We start from the raw sequence: 17303 nt of genomic DNA on the forward strand, positions 1-17303 counted from the left end.
TAATAGGGAGGTGGCTTCTTCATTGGGAAGACTGGTTTGCTGAATCCCAAGAATTAGCCTCTGGGCTCAATGGAATTAAATGTGGGTGTCTGATGTCATGTGTCAGCCATTTTTCATCAAGCCCTATCTTTCTCATGGGGTAGATTCCACGCCGAATTCCCATCCAAGTCTTATTGTAGGAGAGACAGATTAAACCAATCTCTCCTTTATTCTCTAAAGTTCACCATCCTCCAAATAAGCATGCCAAAAATGGTGTAGTATCAGGAGAAGGACACTTTGGTGGCATAGTTTCAGTAAGGGAAATCTAAGGTTCAGACTCATGGGAATCCTCCTCTCTCAGAACGTAAAGTGTTGGGATTACAGGTGTAAGTCACAGTGACTGGCCTTTTTCCTAAAGGTTTACATGTGCACTTGGCAAGTGATCTAACAAGGAAATATATTTCCAGATTTCTGTTTTTTGATCTTTCAAATGTCTTATGACTAGATTCTTAGGTGAAATGAACACTCTCATCTTACAAGTTTGTTCTTGGCATGGTGAGGAGACAAAAGACAGACTGGCTCTAGGTTCCAAGAGTCATGTGTCTAACAGTGGTGATTATTAGAATAGAGATTTCTAGAATAGAAGTTTTCATTCTGATGGAGGTTAGGTGTTTAATGTCATTCCACTTCAGATAACAGGGTAGACTTAAGCAGAGTGACAGATTTCTAATTATCTATTTTTCAATATACCTCTGTATTTAAAGGGAAATACATCTTCATTTGCTTGGAAAGACCTCAAGTGGCATAAACTTATTAAAAGGAAAATATAAAACACACATCATTTTTTATTTCTGTGAATGAACTCCATCATCTAGAGTCACAATTTTCTATGTCCTTCCAGGAAGTTTCTATACATGTATTGTGTATGTGTACATGTATGTGTATGACAATTTGGGGGAGTGCATCATAAATCACATCATCCTATAGATAGAAACCAGAGTCTCAACAGGAAACAAATGGCATTCTTGAATTAATATAACCTGAAGAGGCTATAGATAATTACAACAATATCCTCAACAAAGATCTTAATACAGATCAGATTGATCTAACCTTCCCCAAGGACATGTGGTTAGTGGTCAGGACTTGTTACATACCCTGAGAATGTAATTTCCTATGTCAAACCCTTTTGAGTTTGATATTTACTTCATTTTATGTGTGTGTATATGCTCTGTGTATGTGTTCACGAGTGCATGCATATGTCTGGATGAGTGTGCATGTGTACAGGTGGCATTGTGTGTGTCTCTCTCACAAAACATGTCTACATGTGGAGGCCATAGGTTGATATGTATGTCATTCTCAATCGCTTTCCATCTACTTTATCTTAAGACAGGCTCTCTCCCTGAACTGGGACATGTTGATTTGTCAAAGCTCGCTGGTCAGTGAGCTCTGGGGATCTGTATTTTTACTTAAAAATCTACCAAAATGTTAATTGAATGTAATTGGTATTACCTGCCATGAATTATCATTCATTTATTTTCCTACCAAAAATACTTAGATTAATTCAGATTTTTGCTATTACAGACTATGGCACGTGTTTATTGTAGAAAAAATTTAGCGCACTTGTACCAATTGTCAGTAAAATTAAATAATTGGATTTTAATGAAGATAGATACTATCAGACCACCATCAGCTTTTCGATATGCCCTCAGTCACCCCTGGGCATTGATGTCATTTATATCATTTAAATCCCTGCCATTCTGATAGGTTAAAAACCACAAACTGTGCCTCTTTCATTGTGAGACCTGATGACCCTTTTTTATACATTCATGGAAGAGTTTGTCATGTCTGTGTGCAGTACTTGTAATATGTTACTTGGTTTTCTGTTCAAATTCATTCATATATAAGAATGTGGTAGGAATCCAAGCTTGCTTTTACTGAATGGCTGGCCAATCTTCAAGGTAGTATCGATTGGATCACCTTTTATCATTGGTTAAAAATGTCTCCTTTAATCTTGCATGTGCCTTCAAATGGACTTGGATTCATTTTTGAGCTCTTTGAAAAATCCTGTTGTTCTCTCTATTCCTGAACCAATAACCACTTATTTCTATTATTAAAAGTTTGTAATGTATTTTTAATATTGGTGTTAGTGTTCCCATTATTCACAAGAGATTTTTTTAAGTTCTTATTTGTTTATTTATTTTTGTTCATGTGTATGTATGTGTGCCTTCATGGATTTATGTGCATCATGTACACGCAAGGACCTGTGGAGGCCAGAGGGTGTGGAATCCCTTAGAACTGGAGTTAAAGGAAATTGTGAACTTCCTGTTGTAGGTTCTAGGAACAGAACTCAGGCCCTCTCAAGAGCAGTAGGCATTCTGCACCATTGAACTCTCTCTCCAGACCCTGAAATGTTTTCCTTGAATTTTAAAAGTGTTTTAAATAAACCATAAAATCATCACATCTCATTCTAAAAATATCCTGTTGAAATTTTGACTAACCCTTGCAAATTATTTTGGAGGCAGGCACAAAGGATTGTGTATAAATGTAAAAACAAACAAACAACAACAAAAACCCCTGAATACCTGTTAAAGAGATGACATGTTACTGTATATTTAACAATGGTTAAATTACAATATATATCACTGAGGAGAGAAAGGATGTTCTGGTATAATCTGCTTTGCATTGGAGGACTCCCCCAAAACAGTCCTGGGAGCAGAGACAGGAGGATTGCTGGGATTGGCTGGCAGCCAACCTATCTTCCAGATATAGTGAGAGGGATCCCGTTTCAAAGCGCAAAGTGTAAAGTGGTAGGGCAGGACACCCAATGTCTTTCTCTGGCCTCTGTGGGTATAAGGATAGATACCACCCCTCAACACACACCATCTGCACATATACACCTCCCCCCCGCCGCATACACAGATAAAGTATGTCACAGAGGATGACAATGTCATGTGTCTAACCTTTGTGTCTATGCAGCATAAAGAGGCATAATAGCACCTGTTTAAACAGTAAATGTTTGAAAATGTATGAAGATGATAAAAACACAGTTTGGAGTTGTGGTTACTTGCAGTGACCTACGGAAAGGACATAGCTAACAGGCAGACACAGGTTGTGTTTCTTAAAGATAAGATGGAAGGGGATGTGTGGCATTACTTCCCATATACTTATCTGCTTGTTGTCAATGTTGATAATTGCTTTTTTTTTTTTAATTTAAAAAGTCTGTTAAGCCCATAAATTAGCTTCAGATAGGAAGAGAGCCTCATTCTCAGATGGGCAATGTTATACCATGTTTTCTGTTCTCTGTGTCTCCTCCTCAGGGGTTAGGTTATCATTTCCCTTAACACCTTGTGTCAAGACTTCTTAAATATTTACGTAATTATCAACTCACAAAACTGCAAGCATCAAGCGAGGGTTGAAATGGACAAACATTTGCCTAATTGTTTAAAGATGAGCGCCTTATCTATTGGAGAACTCACAGGGAATTAAATGGATTTGATTAGGTAAAGTTTAAAAAGGAATCTTAGTGTTACTAAAATGTGGTAAAAAACAAATCAAATGACAAAGGATAAGGTAGAGCAAGATTTACAGTACTATGGTAAAGGATTCATATATACAACCATGTTAAACGTATATAAATGTTTGCACCCATTAATAAAAACAAAAACAAACAAACAAACAAATCCTAACATCCCAGTGTCCAGTGGGGTGCTAAAACCTTGAACAGGAGATTAGGAGATTGACTGAAGAATAAATACGGTCGTGGAGAACAAAACAAACTTAATCTTATTAAAGTCATTTAAAATGATGAGGTGAATAGTTTAATAACATGATAAATAAGGAAGATTAAAGGTGACATAAAAATACTGGCAAGAGCCATAAGCAAGCACCCTCCTACACTGTTCAATTAAAACTTTTGGAAAGTAGTAAGAAAACATCTCCAGAGCCACAAGTAATTTTTAAAAGTACTATCTCTTCTATGGTGTCATCCAGAGCAAACAGGAAAAAAAAAATCACGTAAATATTAGTCTGCGTGGAAGTCCGTCCAAGTTTTTATGTTTATTTTCTCCACAAACTCAAGGACAATGATTTAATCAATACCCTCTCTCTTTGATAATGTTTTCATGGCATCCTTGGTCATTATATCTGTGCCTCTCACAGCCCTGTCCTCCACATTAAAGAGACTGAAAGCAGACCCGGTTTTATGTCCTGAGAACAGCAAAAAGGATAGAGTTATGTTGCAAAACTCTGGAAGCCTCTGCTTGCCATGCCCGCTCTGCTGTTGACCTACTGGTGGGTTGTCTGGTCCTCTGTGATCTTTTCTTGTTCCACTTGGAAGTGAGAAGCTTGATCTTGGATGTGTGGCTTTTGTGAAGTGTGCCAAGGCGGTATAAAAACTGTTGCAAGAGAAGGGCGCTGGGGAGGAACATTCCCTTTATTCTTGCTAAGAATATTAGTTTCACATTTTGGTCTTTCAAATACAAACTGAAGCAATGTGACCAAGTGCATGTATTGCAAATATTCCAACATTGCCCTTTCTAACCTTGTGTGAGGGAGGTGGGGTTTTCCATGGAAGCGAATCAGGGCTCCCAAAAGAGAGCAGTTAGCCATAGGGTAGGAAACTTGATTGACATTCGGCCTGATGAAGACTAATGGGCCTGGAGTCAGAGGCCCTGGGGAGCCATGGGATACTTCTACTTTTGCTGGTGAGCCACTCTTGATAAGTGGTCAGATGCACAGAACCAACCACTTCAAATTATGTTGGTTTCTCCAGGAAACCACTGCAAATTCTAGTAGCTTAGGCAGCAGCTATGGAGTCCTGCAACCTGACTGTGATGGACTTGAGTTCATTTTCAGTACAAAGGGGGCCAGGCTGAACTTTGTGTACCCGTAAGAGCTGTGGCCCATTCTCAAGGCCAGATTAGGGGCTCCAGCAGCGGATATCTGAGGAACAGCTATGCTGGGTGGGGGATGGAGTTGAGAAACACTTACTGTATAGCTCTTCTTGATGACCCTTTGTTTTCCATAGAATGGAAACATTTCCAGAAACAACTGCAGAGACATCCATGGGAAGGTAGCCTGGGGCACCTGGGCTCTCTTCTAAGCATGAAGAAAAGACACTGCCAGAGACTCTGCAGCGTGATGTCCAGTTGAAGGGATGCTCTTGAGCATTCTTATCTGAATACAGAGAACTTCGTTTCACTGAACCCCTTTTTTTCTCAACATGACTGAAGATATTAAAGAGCTATGAAACTAAGAAACATTCCAGGACTTTTGGTCCCTTAAAATATGAAAAGTGGTTTGAATAGTCACTTGCCGTTTTTAGTATGTCTTTTCTAGAGTCACAGATTCCTCTTTCCCCCAGGGTCTGATGCAACCCATGATGAGACCTACATACAGTTTCCGTGGTGAGCCTGACCATAGAGCCTCATGTTCTGAGCGCTGCAGACCTTCCCTGGGAAGAGCTAGCCTAGAAGGAAATTACTCTGAGATGAGCATGATGATGCTGGGCCTTTGTCATTTTTGAAGGACTCTCTTCTCTGGGCAATGTGACAGTTTCCAAAGCAGCTTCCCTGCTGGGTACAGTAATCAGAAGCTATTTGAGGGAGTTCCCAGTGTGGCACCCAAGGGCTTTGACAAATCGGATAGGAAAAGGTTGAAGATGTGTGTCCTCACATTTTCTCCTCAGGTGGATAAGGAGATTGTAGCTGAGATTTTCAAAAGTCAGAAAAAAGACATTCTTTCTCAGCTTTGGTCCCTGGATGGGGCTACCAGGACAATTTAGTTCGTCATTTAGAAAAACAAGCCAGTCGATAATTCCACTGCACAGATACCTACTAACAGCTGCAATTATATGAACGTAGCATATCCAAATGGCCACGAACTAGTGTAACAGGCCCCCAGATCTTAGCAGACTCTGAGACCTTAGCGCAACTAATACACTATTCTGGCCTTAGAACCCAGCACATAGACCCCAACATCTGCCGAAATGGGAACAAAGGCTTAATCCATCAGATACTAGTCAATAGCTCCAGGATATGGGAAAGTCCCTACACGTACCAACCTTGCCTCTTGACTTCGGTAATTTTGTTTCTTACTAACTGTTCTTGCAATCCAAAGTGTGTCAACTAGGGTGTGTGTGTGTGTGTGTGTGTGTGTGTGTGTGTGTGTGTATGTGTGTGTGTACACAAAAAACAAGAATCGCTGAGACTTGGGGCTACATGATTTGGGCAAGTTCCATTGGCTTTAAGAGTCTGTGTAACACTAGTCCTTGGCGGTGTGTGTGTGTGTGTGTGTGTGTGTGTGTGTGTGTGTGAAAGATGAGAAAGGAGGAAGCATGGACTCGGCACCTCGGCTCCTCCGTGGTCCTAAACTATACTCATTCCCACATTGGGGCATCGTGTGATGTCACTGCTGTTCACAGCAGTTTAGGCTAAGAGTACATGAGTAGACGTTTCAAATATGAAACGAAGCAGGAAGCCAAGCTCCAGGGATTTTAAGGAACCCAGCCCTGTCCTCACAGTAAGTAAATGGAAGAGCACTGAGTCAATTTGAAGTCATTTTAGACATTCTTAATATGCATCCCAAACATGGAGATGAATCATCCTCTCTCTTTTATTTTGGCCTTCCAATTGCTTTATGTATGTATTGTTCTTCATTGATTTCAATTTGGGTCATTTTTCTTTGTTTTATTATTTTTGTTTATTCAAACTTTTCTTCTAGGGGCGAGGGAAGTGTCTTGGTGGGAAAAGGGTTTGCTGTGCAACCATGAGGACCTGAGTTCGAGTCTTCAGCGCCCACATCAGAAGCTGAACATTTGCAGTACATACCTGCAATTCTGGCCGGGGAGGCAGAGCCAGGAGTATCCATCCCTAGGGCTTACTGTCAGCCAGTGGGAGACCTCGCTCAAAAAGTAAGGTGGAGTATGACTAAGGAAGACACTTAACGTTGTCTCGGCCTCTGTGTGCCTTCTTCCCTGGATCCTGTTCTTAGGGGAAAGGGCTTCAGTTGTCATGGATAAGGTATCAACTCTGGGCTTTTCATAGATGACTTTTGCTCATTTTTAATAACTTCATTGAGATAGGTCAATTATATTATTTAAGATCTACATCTTGATGTTTTAAATATGTGTATGCATTGTGAAATTGTCATATTCAAGCTAATTAATATTATTTTGTATGGTCTTTATTATGCTGCGGCAAATCACTTCTAAGCCTAGTTTCCTAGAAATTTTTTTGTGAAGAACTTAAGTTTTGTTGATTTTTTTTTTCTGTAGCTATTGGGATGGTTGTGCAACATTTATCTTTCATCTAGTTAATGTGGCGTATTACCTGCAGTGATATTTTGTTTATGCTCTAATGAATAAAGCTTGCCTGGAGATCAGAGGGCGGAGCTAGCCACTAGTAACCATAGAGGCTGGGCAGTTGTGGCGCACACCTTTAATCCCAGCACTTGGGAGGAGGAAGCAGGAAGATCAGGAGTTCAAGGCCACCCTGGGCTACAAGAGATTGATCCAGTCTAAAAGAGAAACAGAGCCAGGCAGTGGAGGCTCATGTCTTTGATCCCAGCACGAGGAAGGTGGAGACAGTAATACAAGGTGGGAGAAGAGAGGAGATTGGCCCTTTCTGTCTGAGGATTCCTAGAGGTAAGAAGTCTCTCTAGTGGCTGCTCCTTTACTTCTCTGATCTTTCAGCATTTACCCCAATATCTGACTCAGAGTTTTTATTATTAAAACCAAGTAGAATTCGTGCTACAATTACCCATGTTACATTTATTGTCTTCAGTTGAGCCATCCTTGCATCCCAGGAGAAACTCAGACTTAGTTTTTGAGTTTGATCATTTTAACGTGCTGTTGACTTCAGTTTACAGAATGTAATCTAGGAGCTTGGCATCTATGTTCACTGGAGACATGGCCTGTGCTCTCTGTTAAACTCTTTGTCTTTGGTGATAGTGGCCTCTTGAAATCCGTTTGAAAAAATGTCCTTCCTGTTTTCAGTTGGTTAGCAGAGTTTAAGAAGGATGAATGCTAATTCTTCCTTAAATGTCGGTAGACTTCAGTAGAGACACCTACTTGGCCCTGGGTCTTTGATTACCTCTTCACACCCCTTATTTTTTATTATCTTGTTCGGATTTCCTCTCCATGACTCATTACAGGAGGTTATATAATGTGAGGAATTTATCCATTTCTTCTGGGTTATGTAATTTGATATAAAATTGCTCATAATAGTCTTATGATTCCCTTTTCCCTGTGGCGTCAGATGTAAGTCCGCTTCTTTTACTTCTGGTTTTATTTATTTGAGTCTTCTTCCTTTTGTTCTTGGTTAATCTAGCTGAGGGGCTTGTCAAATTTATCTTTCCAGAAAACCAACTCTTGGTTTCATCGATTTTTTTCCTATTGTCTTTCTATTTTCAACTTCAATTATTTCTGCTCTAATCTTTATTATTTCCTTCCTTCTGCTAACTTTGGGCTTAGTTTGTTGGAGACTTCAATACTCCACTTTCAATAATGGATAGAACATCCAGACAGAAAATCAGTACAGAGACAGCAGACTTACACAACCCTACCGACCAAATGAGCCTAATGGACACACACACAACATTCTGTTTCAGTTTTTCTTCTGTGTCTCTGCCTCCCATTCAACTGCTTAAAGGAGATCAGACAGAAGAAAGAGGGATTTTCCATGTCACAACTTATGTATTAGCTTGTTAGAGCTCCCATAACAAAATACCATGGGCTGGGTGCATGAATAACAGAAATATATTCTCTCACAGTTCTGGAAGGTGGAAGTCTGAGGATAAGGCATTTCTCCCGCAGTCCCTTCTAATTGCTTACCGATGGCCATCTTCTCTCCAGGTCCTCACCTAGCCCTTTTCTCTTGGTATCTGGCCCTTCTTCCTCTTGTAAGGATGCCAATCACATTGGATTGGGGCCCTACTTTTAAAACCCCATTTAACCATTATTACTTCCTTAGAGGCCCCATCTTATAACACATTCACATTCTGTGGTGTCTTAGAGTCTGGGACTTGAATATGGAAATTATGGACAGATGAAACCCAGCTCAGAGGCTAACATCAACCTCTCCAACTCTTATCATGTCCCACCCACACACTCAAGTTAAAAGCCTCTTTTTCTTTGATTGTTGTTATTATATATACACACACACACACATACACACACACACACACACACACACACACACACACACACACACACACACGCATGCCAATCCAAACTGAGTCCATTTCAAGGCTGACCACTCTTCATTGGACAACCAATAAGGGACTCATCCCTGGGAAAAGCTAATTCTCCTTCTCCCAACTAGTCACTAATTGCTCATAGTTATTAAAGGCAAGTGCACATACACATCTGTCAGCCAGTGACTTATACCATTCATGGAGAACCATGGAAGGTAGGGGTGGTAGACTACAGGGAGGGCTACAGCAGCCACAGGAGACTGTGATGAACTGACGTTTTTGGGGAAAGGCACTTCTATGTTTCTAGAAATACAAAGACAAGATGGTCCCCACAAGTCAAATAGATGCTAGAAGTCAGTTCTCAGTCTCACACAGCCTCAACAACATTGTTCTATGAGGCCCTGGGCTGAGGAATGAGAATACAAGGTCTTGCCCTGAGTTTGGCCGTCTTCTGGGAGAAGGGTGACATCATGGTAAGTCAGGAATGACACTGTATTTGACAGACAATGGAGTTCACAACAAAACCAGGCATCCGCCATTGCCTTGTAGGGAGCTGTGTCTCCTAAAAGCCCTGCTCATGGCTCAGAGTTCAGTGGTAAGCACAGAACATTGCGGGCACGCCTGGCTTCATCTCCATCTCCAGTCTTCTGAAGCTCTCCTCACCTAAGTTCCTTCTCTGACAGCCCTGCTTTGATGGGGCGCTTTAGCTTTTTTCCTCTCTCTTTGGTACACATAGTGCTCAAATTTTAAGGTCACGGTGGCAGGACCTTGTCTTTTGTATTTCCTTCTTTGCAAAGTTCAGCCTGCATGTGTGATGCCCTTCATCCACCATGAATGTTAATCAGTTTGGGTTTCAACCACAACAGACTTTGACCTGATAATGTCCAAATTCTGACAACTAGAATGCAAAGCCATTGTCCCCAGCAGTCTATCATTTCTGCTAATTGCTCTAATATGCTGGCTCCTCTTTTTGATTGTGTGCCCTTTAGAAGAAAACCATTGATACATTAATTATAGCTTTCATCGGGAGGTTCCAGCATTTCTAAACACTTATTTGGACTTCATGCCAAACTGGGAATAATTGCCTATAAGAGGATCATGCTGGGTTAGATACTGAGATGGGGTTTTCAGATATTCCACCTCTGGTATAAATAGCCCCATTGGCAGCCCAGGCACCTCATGGCTTTGTGCAGCTTGAACAAGTCCATTTTCTGCTCAGTGATAACACAGGCTAATAGATGATGGTCTGACAGAAAGTAACCTTCAAGCTTGATGGTTTAGACAAATTTTCTAGTTCACTGCTTCTCAACCTGTGAGTTGCAACCCCTCTGGGGGTCCCATATCAGACATCCTGCATATCAGAAATTTATATTACAATTCATAACAGTAACAAAATTATAGTTATGAAGTGGCAACAAAATAACTTTGTGGTTGGGGGTCACCACACCATGAAGAATTTGTATTTGAGGGTCATAGAATTAGGAAAGTTGAGAACCAACTTCTCTAGTCCAAGAGTGCAGAAGGTGAGAGGTAAAGTCCTGTCTTGGAGATAGAGATGTTAGAGTATCCCAACCCCAGGGCCAAGATACATGTCTTGTTCTTTTGTGCAATAAATTCTCGAAAGCTGTGTCTTGTCAGTATTGGATGAGGGGATGTTGTCTAGATCAGGATAGCCCATTTGGAGTCTAGCAGGTAGTGCCCTGTTGGAGATGCTGTCCCTCAAAGTCAGGAGTGTGCTTCCTGGGGTCTTTGTTGGCTGTTCATCTTGGGGGCCCTGATAGTCACTGTCTTGCTTTGTGGGGAGTCACTGCCTTTCTTTCTCTTCCCTTCCCTCCTGGCCTGTGTATATTTCTGCAGGTTCCATGAGGTAACTGCACTCTTCTCTATGGTTTGTTGCCTTCCCCTATGAAACTACGGATAGAGAATTGCAAACTGAGCCCTCAGTTAGTGTTGTATTAAAAAGGGGATGTTGTCAAGAGATATTTCCACATTGTGTCCTTCTGGAATGTCACTGCCAATCCAGCTGCTAAGGGATGGGAAGGCCTTTCAGAGCACTCTGACTAGAGTCCTGGGTGCTGTAGGTTGTTTGAGATGTCCTTCCTGTTAGGAACGCAGGACTGGAATGCAGGATGGATCCCTACTCCAACCTCCATGACTCAAAAGACCTTGATGGTGTCATCTGAATGACCTTCATTTCTACCAACACACACTAGCACTTTAACCTTTACACATTCCGTAGTTAACAGACACTGGCTCCTATGCCAAAAGTACATTGCTGAGTACCGACTGTGTGCTCAGCATCAGATTCGGCACTTTATATACCTGACTTAATTTAATCTTCATGACAGCTTTGGAGATTAATTATGAGCATCACAGAAAGTAGTTTGCCTAAAATCATAGCTTTACTGAGGAAGCCCCTAAGCCTGGGCTCCTTTCCCTACTTCAAAGTGTGTCTCAGTCAACAGACACGATCCAGGGAGTTGAACAGTGAGTGTAAAAATGCGGTGTGTGTGTGTGTGTGTGTGTGTGTGTGTGTGTGTACCTGTGTGTGCATTCACACGTGAGCAAGTTTGTGACTTTGTGCATACATGAAAAAGACTCATGTTTTTATGTCAGGGAAGCAAGTTGCTTGTGCTTCCAAATGCTCCAGGGCTGAGTTTGTCCTCTTGCCTTGAGTCCTGGACCAGTCTTCCTTGGAAGAGATTGCTCCATTCCTTTTTATTGTCTTCATTTTCTGTGTAAATGGGAACACTGGGATTTTCTCTTTTTTCACTTGTTACAGGATAATGGAGCCCTATAAATACCTGTCATTTATTATGCCGTTGATTTCTTATCCTTTTGAGAATCCAACTTAGCATTTGATATTATAACAGTTTTGATTACTGGGTGCTGGGGAGGAGTGGCCCTACATTAGTAATTTCTGTTCTCACTAAAGCTCTATGTCCCTATCTCCTTGATTTCCCCCAGGACCTCTGAGGTAAGAATTACTACCATCTCCCCAATTTCACAGCTTGGAAAAACCGAGAGGTAGATAAGTTACAGTATGTTTTGAGTCACCCAGAAGCTTCCAGAACTGGATCCTTGATTTGAAGACCCACCCTTCTCCCGATTCTGCATCAACATATTGGGTGGGCTCCCATCTCCGTCTTCTCTGCTCTGCACCAGTGGTGACCTTGTGGGCCAGAGGCCCTGACTGGCCCTATGTGTGCTCAGCTGGTGGCCAATGACTTTCAGGATCAGAGAAGGAGGAAATAGGGGCTCGGCAGGCCTGTGTTCTCGGGTCTTTCAATAAAACATGATCTTCCTGCAGGCAGCCCAACAGAGTCCCCAGATTTCATTACATCGAGAACTCTCTCAGGGCTGTCCTCAGGAAGAGAAAGCTTCACTATGCCCAGAGGGTGGCACCATGGAGACATGGGGTGAGAAGCTACCACAGAGATGCAAAGTTGTTCAGAGATGTGGTAATGTGGGTGGACAGGTTCTCGTCACACCCACGCCAGCTCTGTCCCACTTATGCATTCTCCATGTAAGCATGCACAGGTCTAATCGTTTCCCTTTTATTAGTGATGGGACGGAGTCCCAATGATGTGAGGTGATACACTGTCACTCCACAAGGTGGTGGCAGAGCTGGGGTCTGTGTAAGTCTACTCTACATAAGGTGTTAGTTTGCTATGTTAAATGACCAGACTTCTAAATGGACTTTTAATTTTGTTTAGAGGGAGCTGCATCTTCTTCTGTTACTCTTAGTTCATGATTAATAATATATACATTCCTGCAGACTCACCATCATTGCTGGTAGGCTCTCTTACATTGCTATGGCATCTCCCTTTCATCCTAATTCAGCACCCAGAGCTTCTCAGAATACGTTTGTACCACAAGCCCTTCCTTTTAGAGTGAGTACCTTTTACTCATACAGTGTGCTCGTAGGAAGCAGCCTAATTCCACTCTAAGCTTCTTACTGTGTGTGGTCTCCTGGATGCATGTGTTATGGTGAGTAAAGCCTAACTCCATGGGTGGAATCTTATCAGGTCAGGGTGCACAGAGAACTCTGTTGGGGCCCTGAGCTCCAGGGGAGTCAGTGTCTGGAGAGGACCCAACACATCACATATGGGTTCATTCCCTGGTAGCACCCTCTGCTGCTCTTGGGGATATTATCGTCTTCTATCTGTGGCAAAGTTCTTGGGGAGCAGACAGGATGTTTTGCAGTTGACTCCTGTCTGCCATGCCCCATGCCTCTGTGCCTCATCATCAGCCTAGAATATGTTCTGAACACCAATTATACACAAGGTGAAGACAGAAATTGTCCTCATAAAGATCTGCCTATGTTGGTTCACACTCTAGACTCTCTCCATTCTCATTGGCTCACAGCCACCCAAGTCCCTCTGCAGGTGGAACAGTGGAAGTGGCCTTGAGCCAAGTCTGGTGGCAGACTTTTGCCAGGGCCAGGGTTTAGAAAAAATGGAAGATGTTGGAAACCAACACCAAAGAAAGGTTTTGAGGCACAGAGTTCAAAGTCAGTAGGAGGATGGAAGGACCTTAAAAACAGACACTGAAAGTGGCGTTTAAGCCAGGGCCTGGGGACAGGGAGTTTTAAAGAGAAGGAGCAAGAGTCAGAGGGACACAGAAGGGACATGGTTGGGTTGCTGCTCAAAGCAGATGCTAGACTTCAAAGTCTGTCACCGTGTCCCCTGGTCTGGGCATGTAGGTCCACGGCATCTGCCTGAGGGTGGATGCAATGGTTCAAGGTCATTGGCCATGTTCTGTAGAAGAGGAAAGGCAGGCATGCCGGAACAGTTGTGAAAGTAATCATCAGTACACTCGAAAGTAGACAGTGTCCCCTTTACTGCTCCTCAACCCCTGCCACTTGTCCTCAAAGACTGTGCCATCTGTCCAACCTGTACAGTGACCTGGAGCAGAATGAGCTGGCTGTCCCTTATGAACACTGAGCTGTCAGGAAGCTGGTTGGGAGTCAGCAGATGAACATGTCCTAGCTATGGGTTAGTTCACTAAATGACATCCACTGCCGGCTCAATGACGTGTGATGTGTGCTTAATATATTATATATATATATATATATAATATATTATGTATCTTTTTTTTTTTGCTTTTCAAAGCAGGGTTTTTCTGTGTAGCCCTGACTGTCCTGGAACTCACACTGTGTAGACCAGGCTGGCCTTGAACTCAAAGATCCACCTGCCTCTGCGTCCAAAGTGCTGGGATTAAAGGCATGCACCACCACTCCAGGCTTTTCCTTTTACTTTTTTTAAAACCCTGTCTTTTTGTTGGATAACAAATTCTGGTGTTTCTCACCCTTTGCACTGTTGACGCTTTAGCCTGGAGAGAGTGTAGCTAATACCTCAGCACAGACTGGTGCACACAGGAAATCAACAGAGAGTGTGGGACGGTTCTCAGGGCATCTTCATGAGACGGACCATCAGATGAACTCAGTGGCTCCCGTGGTGAAATGCTTCCACAGTTTTGCTGCAGACATTATGCCCAACTTGACCGTGACACCTCAGACACCTGACGATGGCTGGTCACTGACGGAAGCTGCCTTGTGTGTTGTTTCCTGGGCTTAGCGTTGCTTGTTTTCGCTCCTTCATTATCTTATGGGTCTGTGGTGCATGTGTAGTCTAGGAGGCTTGGGGAGCCACCAAATGTCCTTCTTGATCACTAGCTTCTGAAGAGGACCCAGGATCTGCAGGGAAAAATGACACCCAGACGTTTTTACCACCATTTTCTCTGGAGAATCCAGCCTGAAGGGTTTGGTCTCGGGAGTTTAACTTGGACTGTTATCTCTAAGCTGGGACTGCTTCCTTTAAAACTGGATGATGAAGTGTTTTTCACACAATATTTTTATTTGATTATTTGGGAATTTCACATCATGCACCCCTATCACACCCATGGCCAAGTCCTCCCAGGTCTGCCCCTGACCCTTGTAAACTGCACCCCCCTCCTCAAAAGAATAAGAGAAGCAAAGCAAAGCAAAACAAACAAACAAAGAAACAAAAACAATTCCAATTTGTGTTGCCCATATACTCACTGAAGCATGGTCAAACTCACAGTGGCCATGTTGATGTTAGTGGTCTGTGCTGCCACAGAGGGACACCCTGGGGTCTGTGGTCCTGCTGCAGCTGGTGGTCATATTGATGTCCACAGTCTATATTACCACTGAGGGCCAGGTGGATCTCTGTGGTTTGTGCTGCCACCTGGGGCCATGTTCATATCCATGGGCCAGGCTACCGCCAGAGGCCACATTGGTGTCTGTGGCCCATATTGCCCCAGAGGCCATGTTGATGTCCTTGAGGGTGCCAATGAGGGTGTTGATAGTGTCTGTGGCCTGAGCTGTGGCAGTGGGCTTTGTTGATGTCTGTGGTCTCTACTGCCATTGGAGACCATGCTGAGGTTTGTGGCACATGCTATCGCCAGAAACCATGTGGAAGTCCATGATCCATGCTCTTGCTGACTGTAAACGGAAAGGAAGCTTCTTTTGCAGTGGGTGATGAAGTGTTTTGAGACTGAAGAGTCTTAATTCACATTTCTCTTTTCACGAGTAAACTGAGGTCCCAGGAGGAAGGATACTTGCTCAGCATCACACAGTGACTTGGAGTTAGTGCTGGATCTAGAATCTAGGCTCTGAGTTCTGCCCTATCTTGCCCTTCACACATGCTGTGTTAATTTCTTTGACCTTCTACATCATGTGCAGTATTGCCCTGAGATTATTTGTGCTAGCTCAGATTTCAACAGAGCATTTGTTCATTAAAGTATAAAATGTCAGTTATGGCTTACTATCAGTTAATGACATGGGATTACAAATGCCTCACCCTTTATTTTAATGTTTGTAATATAAAAACCTTAGTGATGTCATAGCCACTATCACTATTAAAATGACAATACATAAAATACACTGGTCCATGATGGCTGTGATGATGAGGTACTGGAGACTAAACCAGCGTCTGTGTAGGCTAGGCTAATGTCGTATCATTGAACCACACTTCTAGCCCCATCAATAGACTGTTTTTAAATAGTTGCAAATTTACATTATTATCTTATTTCTCACTGAGTTTAAATTTCCATTTCTCTTCTCTTTCAGAATTTAAATGAGCACAATATATTTTATTTTTAAATGTATTTTGTTAACTACCCTGTCATACATACTTGTATCAAAATATGTACATAATTTGAAACGTAAAAACCAATTTTCCCTGTCTTATTAAGGCTCTTTTAATGTTATTATTGTTTTCTGTATTGGATTACTATTATAATTATTTTTAATATGCAACTTATTAGAAAAAATACACATACTGTGAATGACTGTGCCTATTAAATATGAAACATAATTATGATTGGTACCTTTGCCTCTGAAAGATGGGAAGGGGATGGCGGTTAGAGTACTAGGACTCAGAGGCCTGTGGACACTGGTGATTGGAAAGTTGGTTGTGTGCTCCAGAGGCAAGGTAAATAAACATTTCAGATGGGGAAGGGGTATGTGTGTCTTTCTTTTGTAGAGAGAGTAAGGATGAGCATGGAAAGGAAGCTGGGAGACGACAGCCACATGGTGCCATTTCCACCCTGGGTCATTTTGGGGCAGAATTTTAGGAAAAATATTTATAAGTTCAGAATTAAGAAATGGAGATAATTGATTCCTTTCCCCATGCCCTGGGTTCTCTGGGACTATCTGGTGTTTCTATAACTTTTCCTGTTGCCACCCATCAGGGTGAGGAACCATGGGTCATGGGTCTGTGCCCATCTTTGTCTTGCTGAACAGAGAGGTGCCATACAGCCTTCATTCATCTCTTTCTGTTTCTAGCTCCAATCTACTATTCTAATCTGACTGAGTCATCTTTATCTCATTCTGGACACTTTTTCACATTCACAGACTTTGCTGTGGAATATGTTAACGTGCTTGATGATGGGATGTTCCCTAATGCCTTGATGGATGTTACGTGGTATATGTTATATGAGCCACATTCTCTACTATTTTTATGTTTTGTGTGTGTGTACATGCATCTGTATGTTTTGTGTGCATGCATGTTTGTACAAGTGTGTGGAGGTGAAGGTTCAGTCTCAGTATGTGATCCACCTTTTTTTTTAAGGGAGGGTCAGTCTGGTCTGGAACCCACTGATTGTCC

This window comes from Peromyscus eremicus, chromosome 22 (assembly GCF_949786415.1).
Source record: "Peromyscus eremicus chromosome 22, PerEre_H2_v1, whole genome shotgun sequence".
NCBI classification, from domain to species: domain Eukaryota; kingdom Metazoa; phylum Chordata; class Mammalia; order Rodentia; family Cricetidae; genus Peromyscus; species Peromyscus eremicus.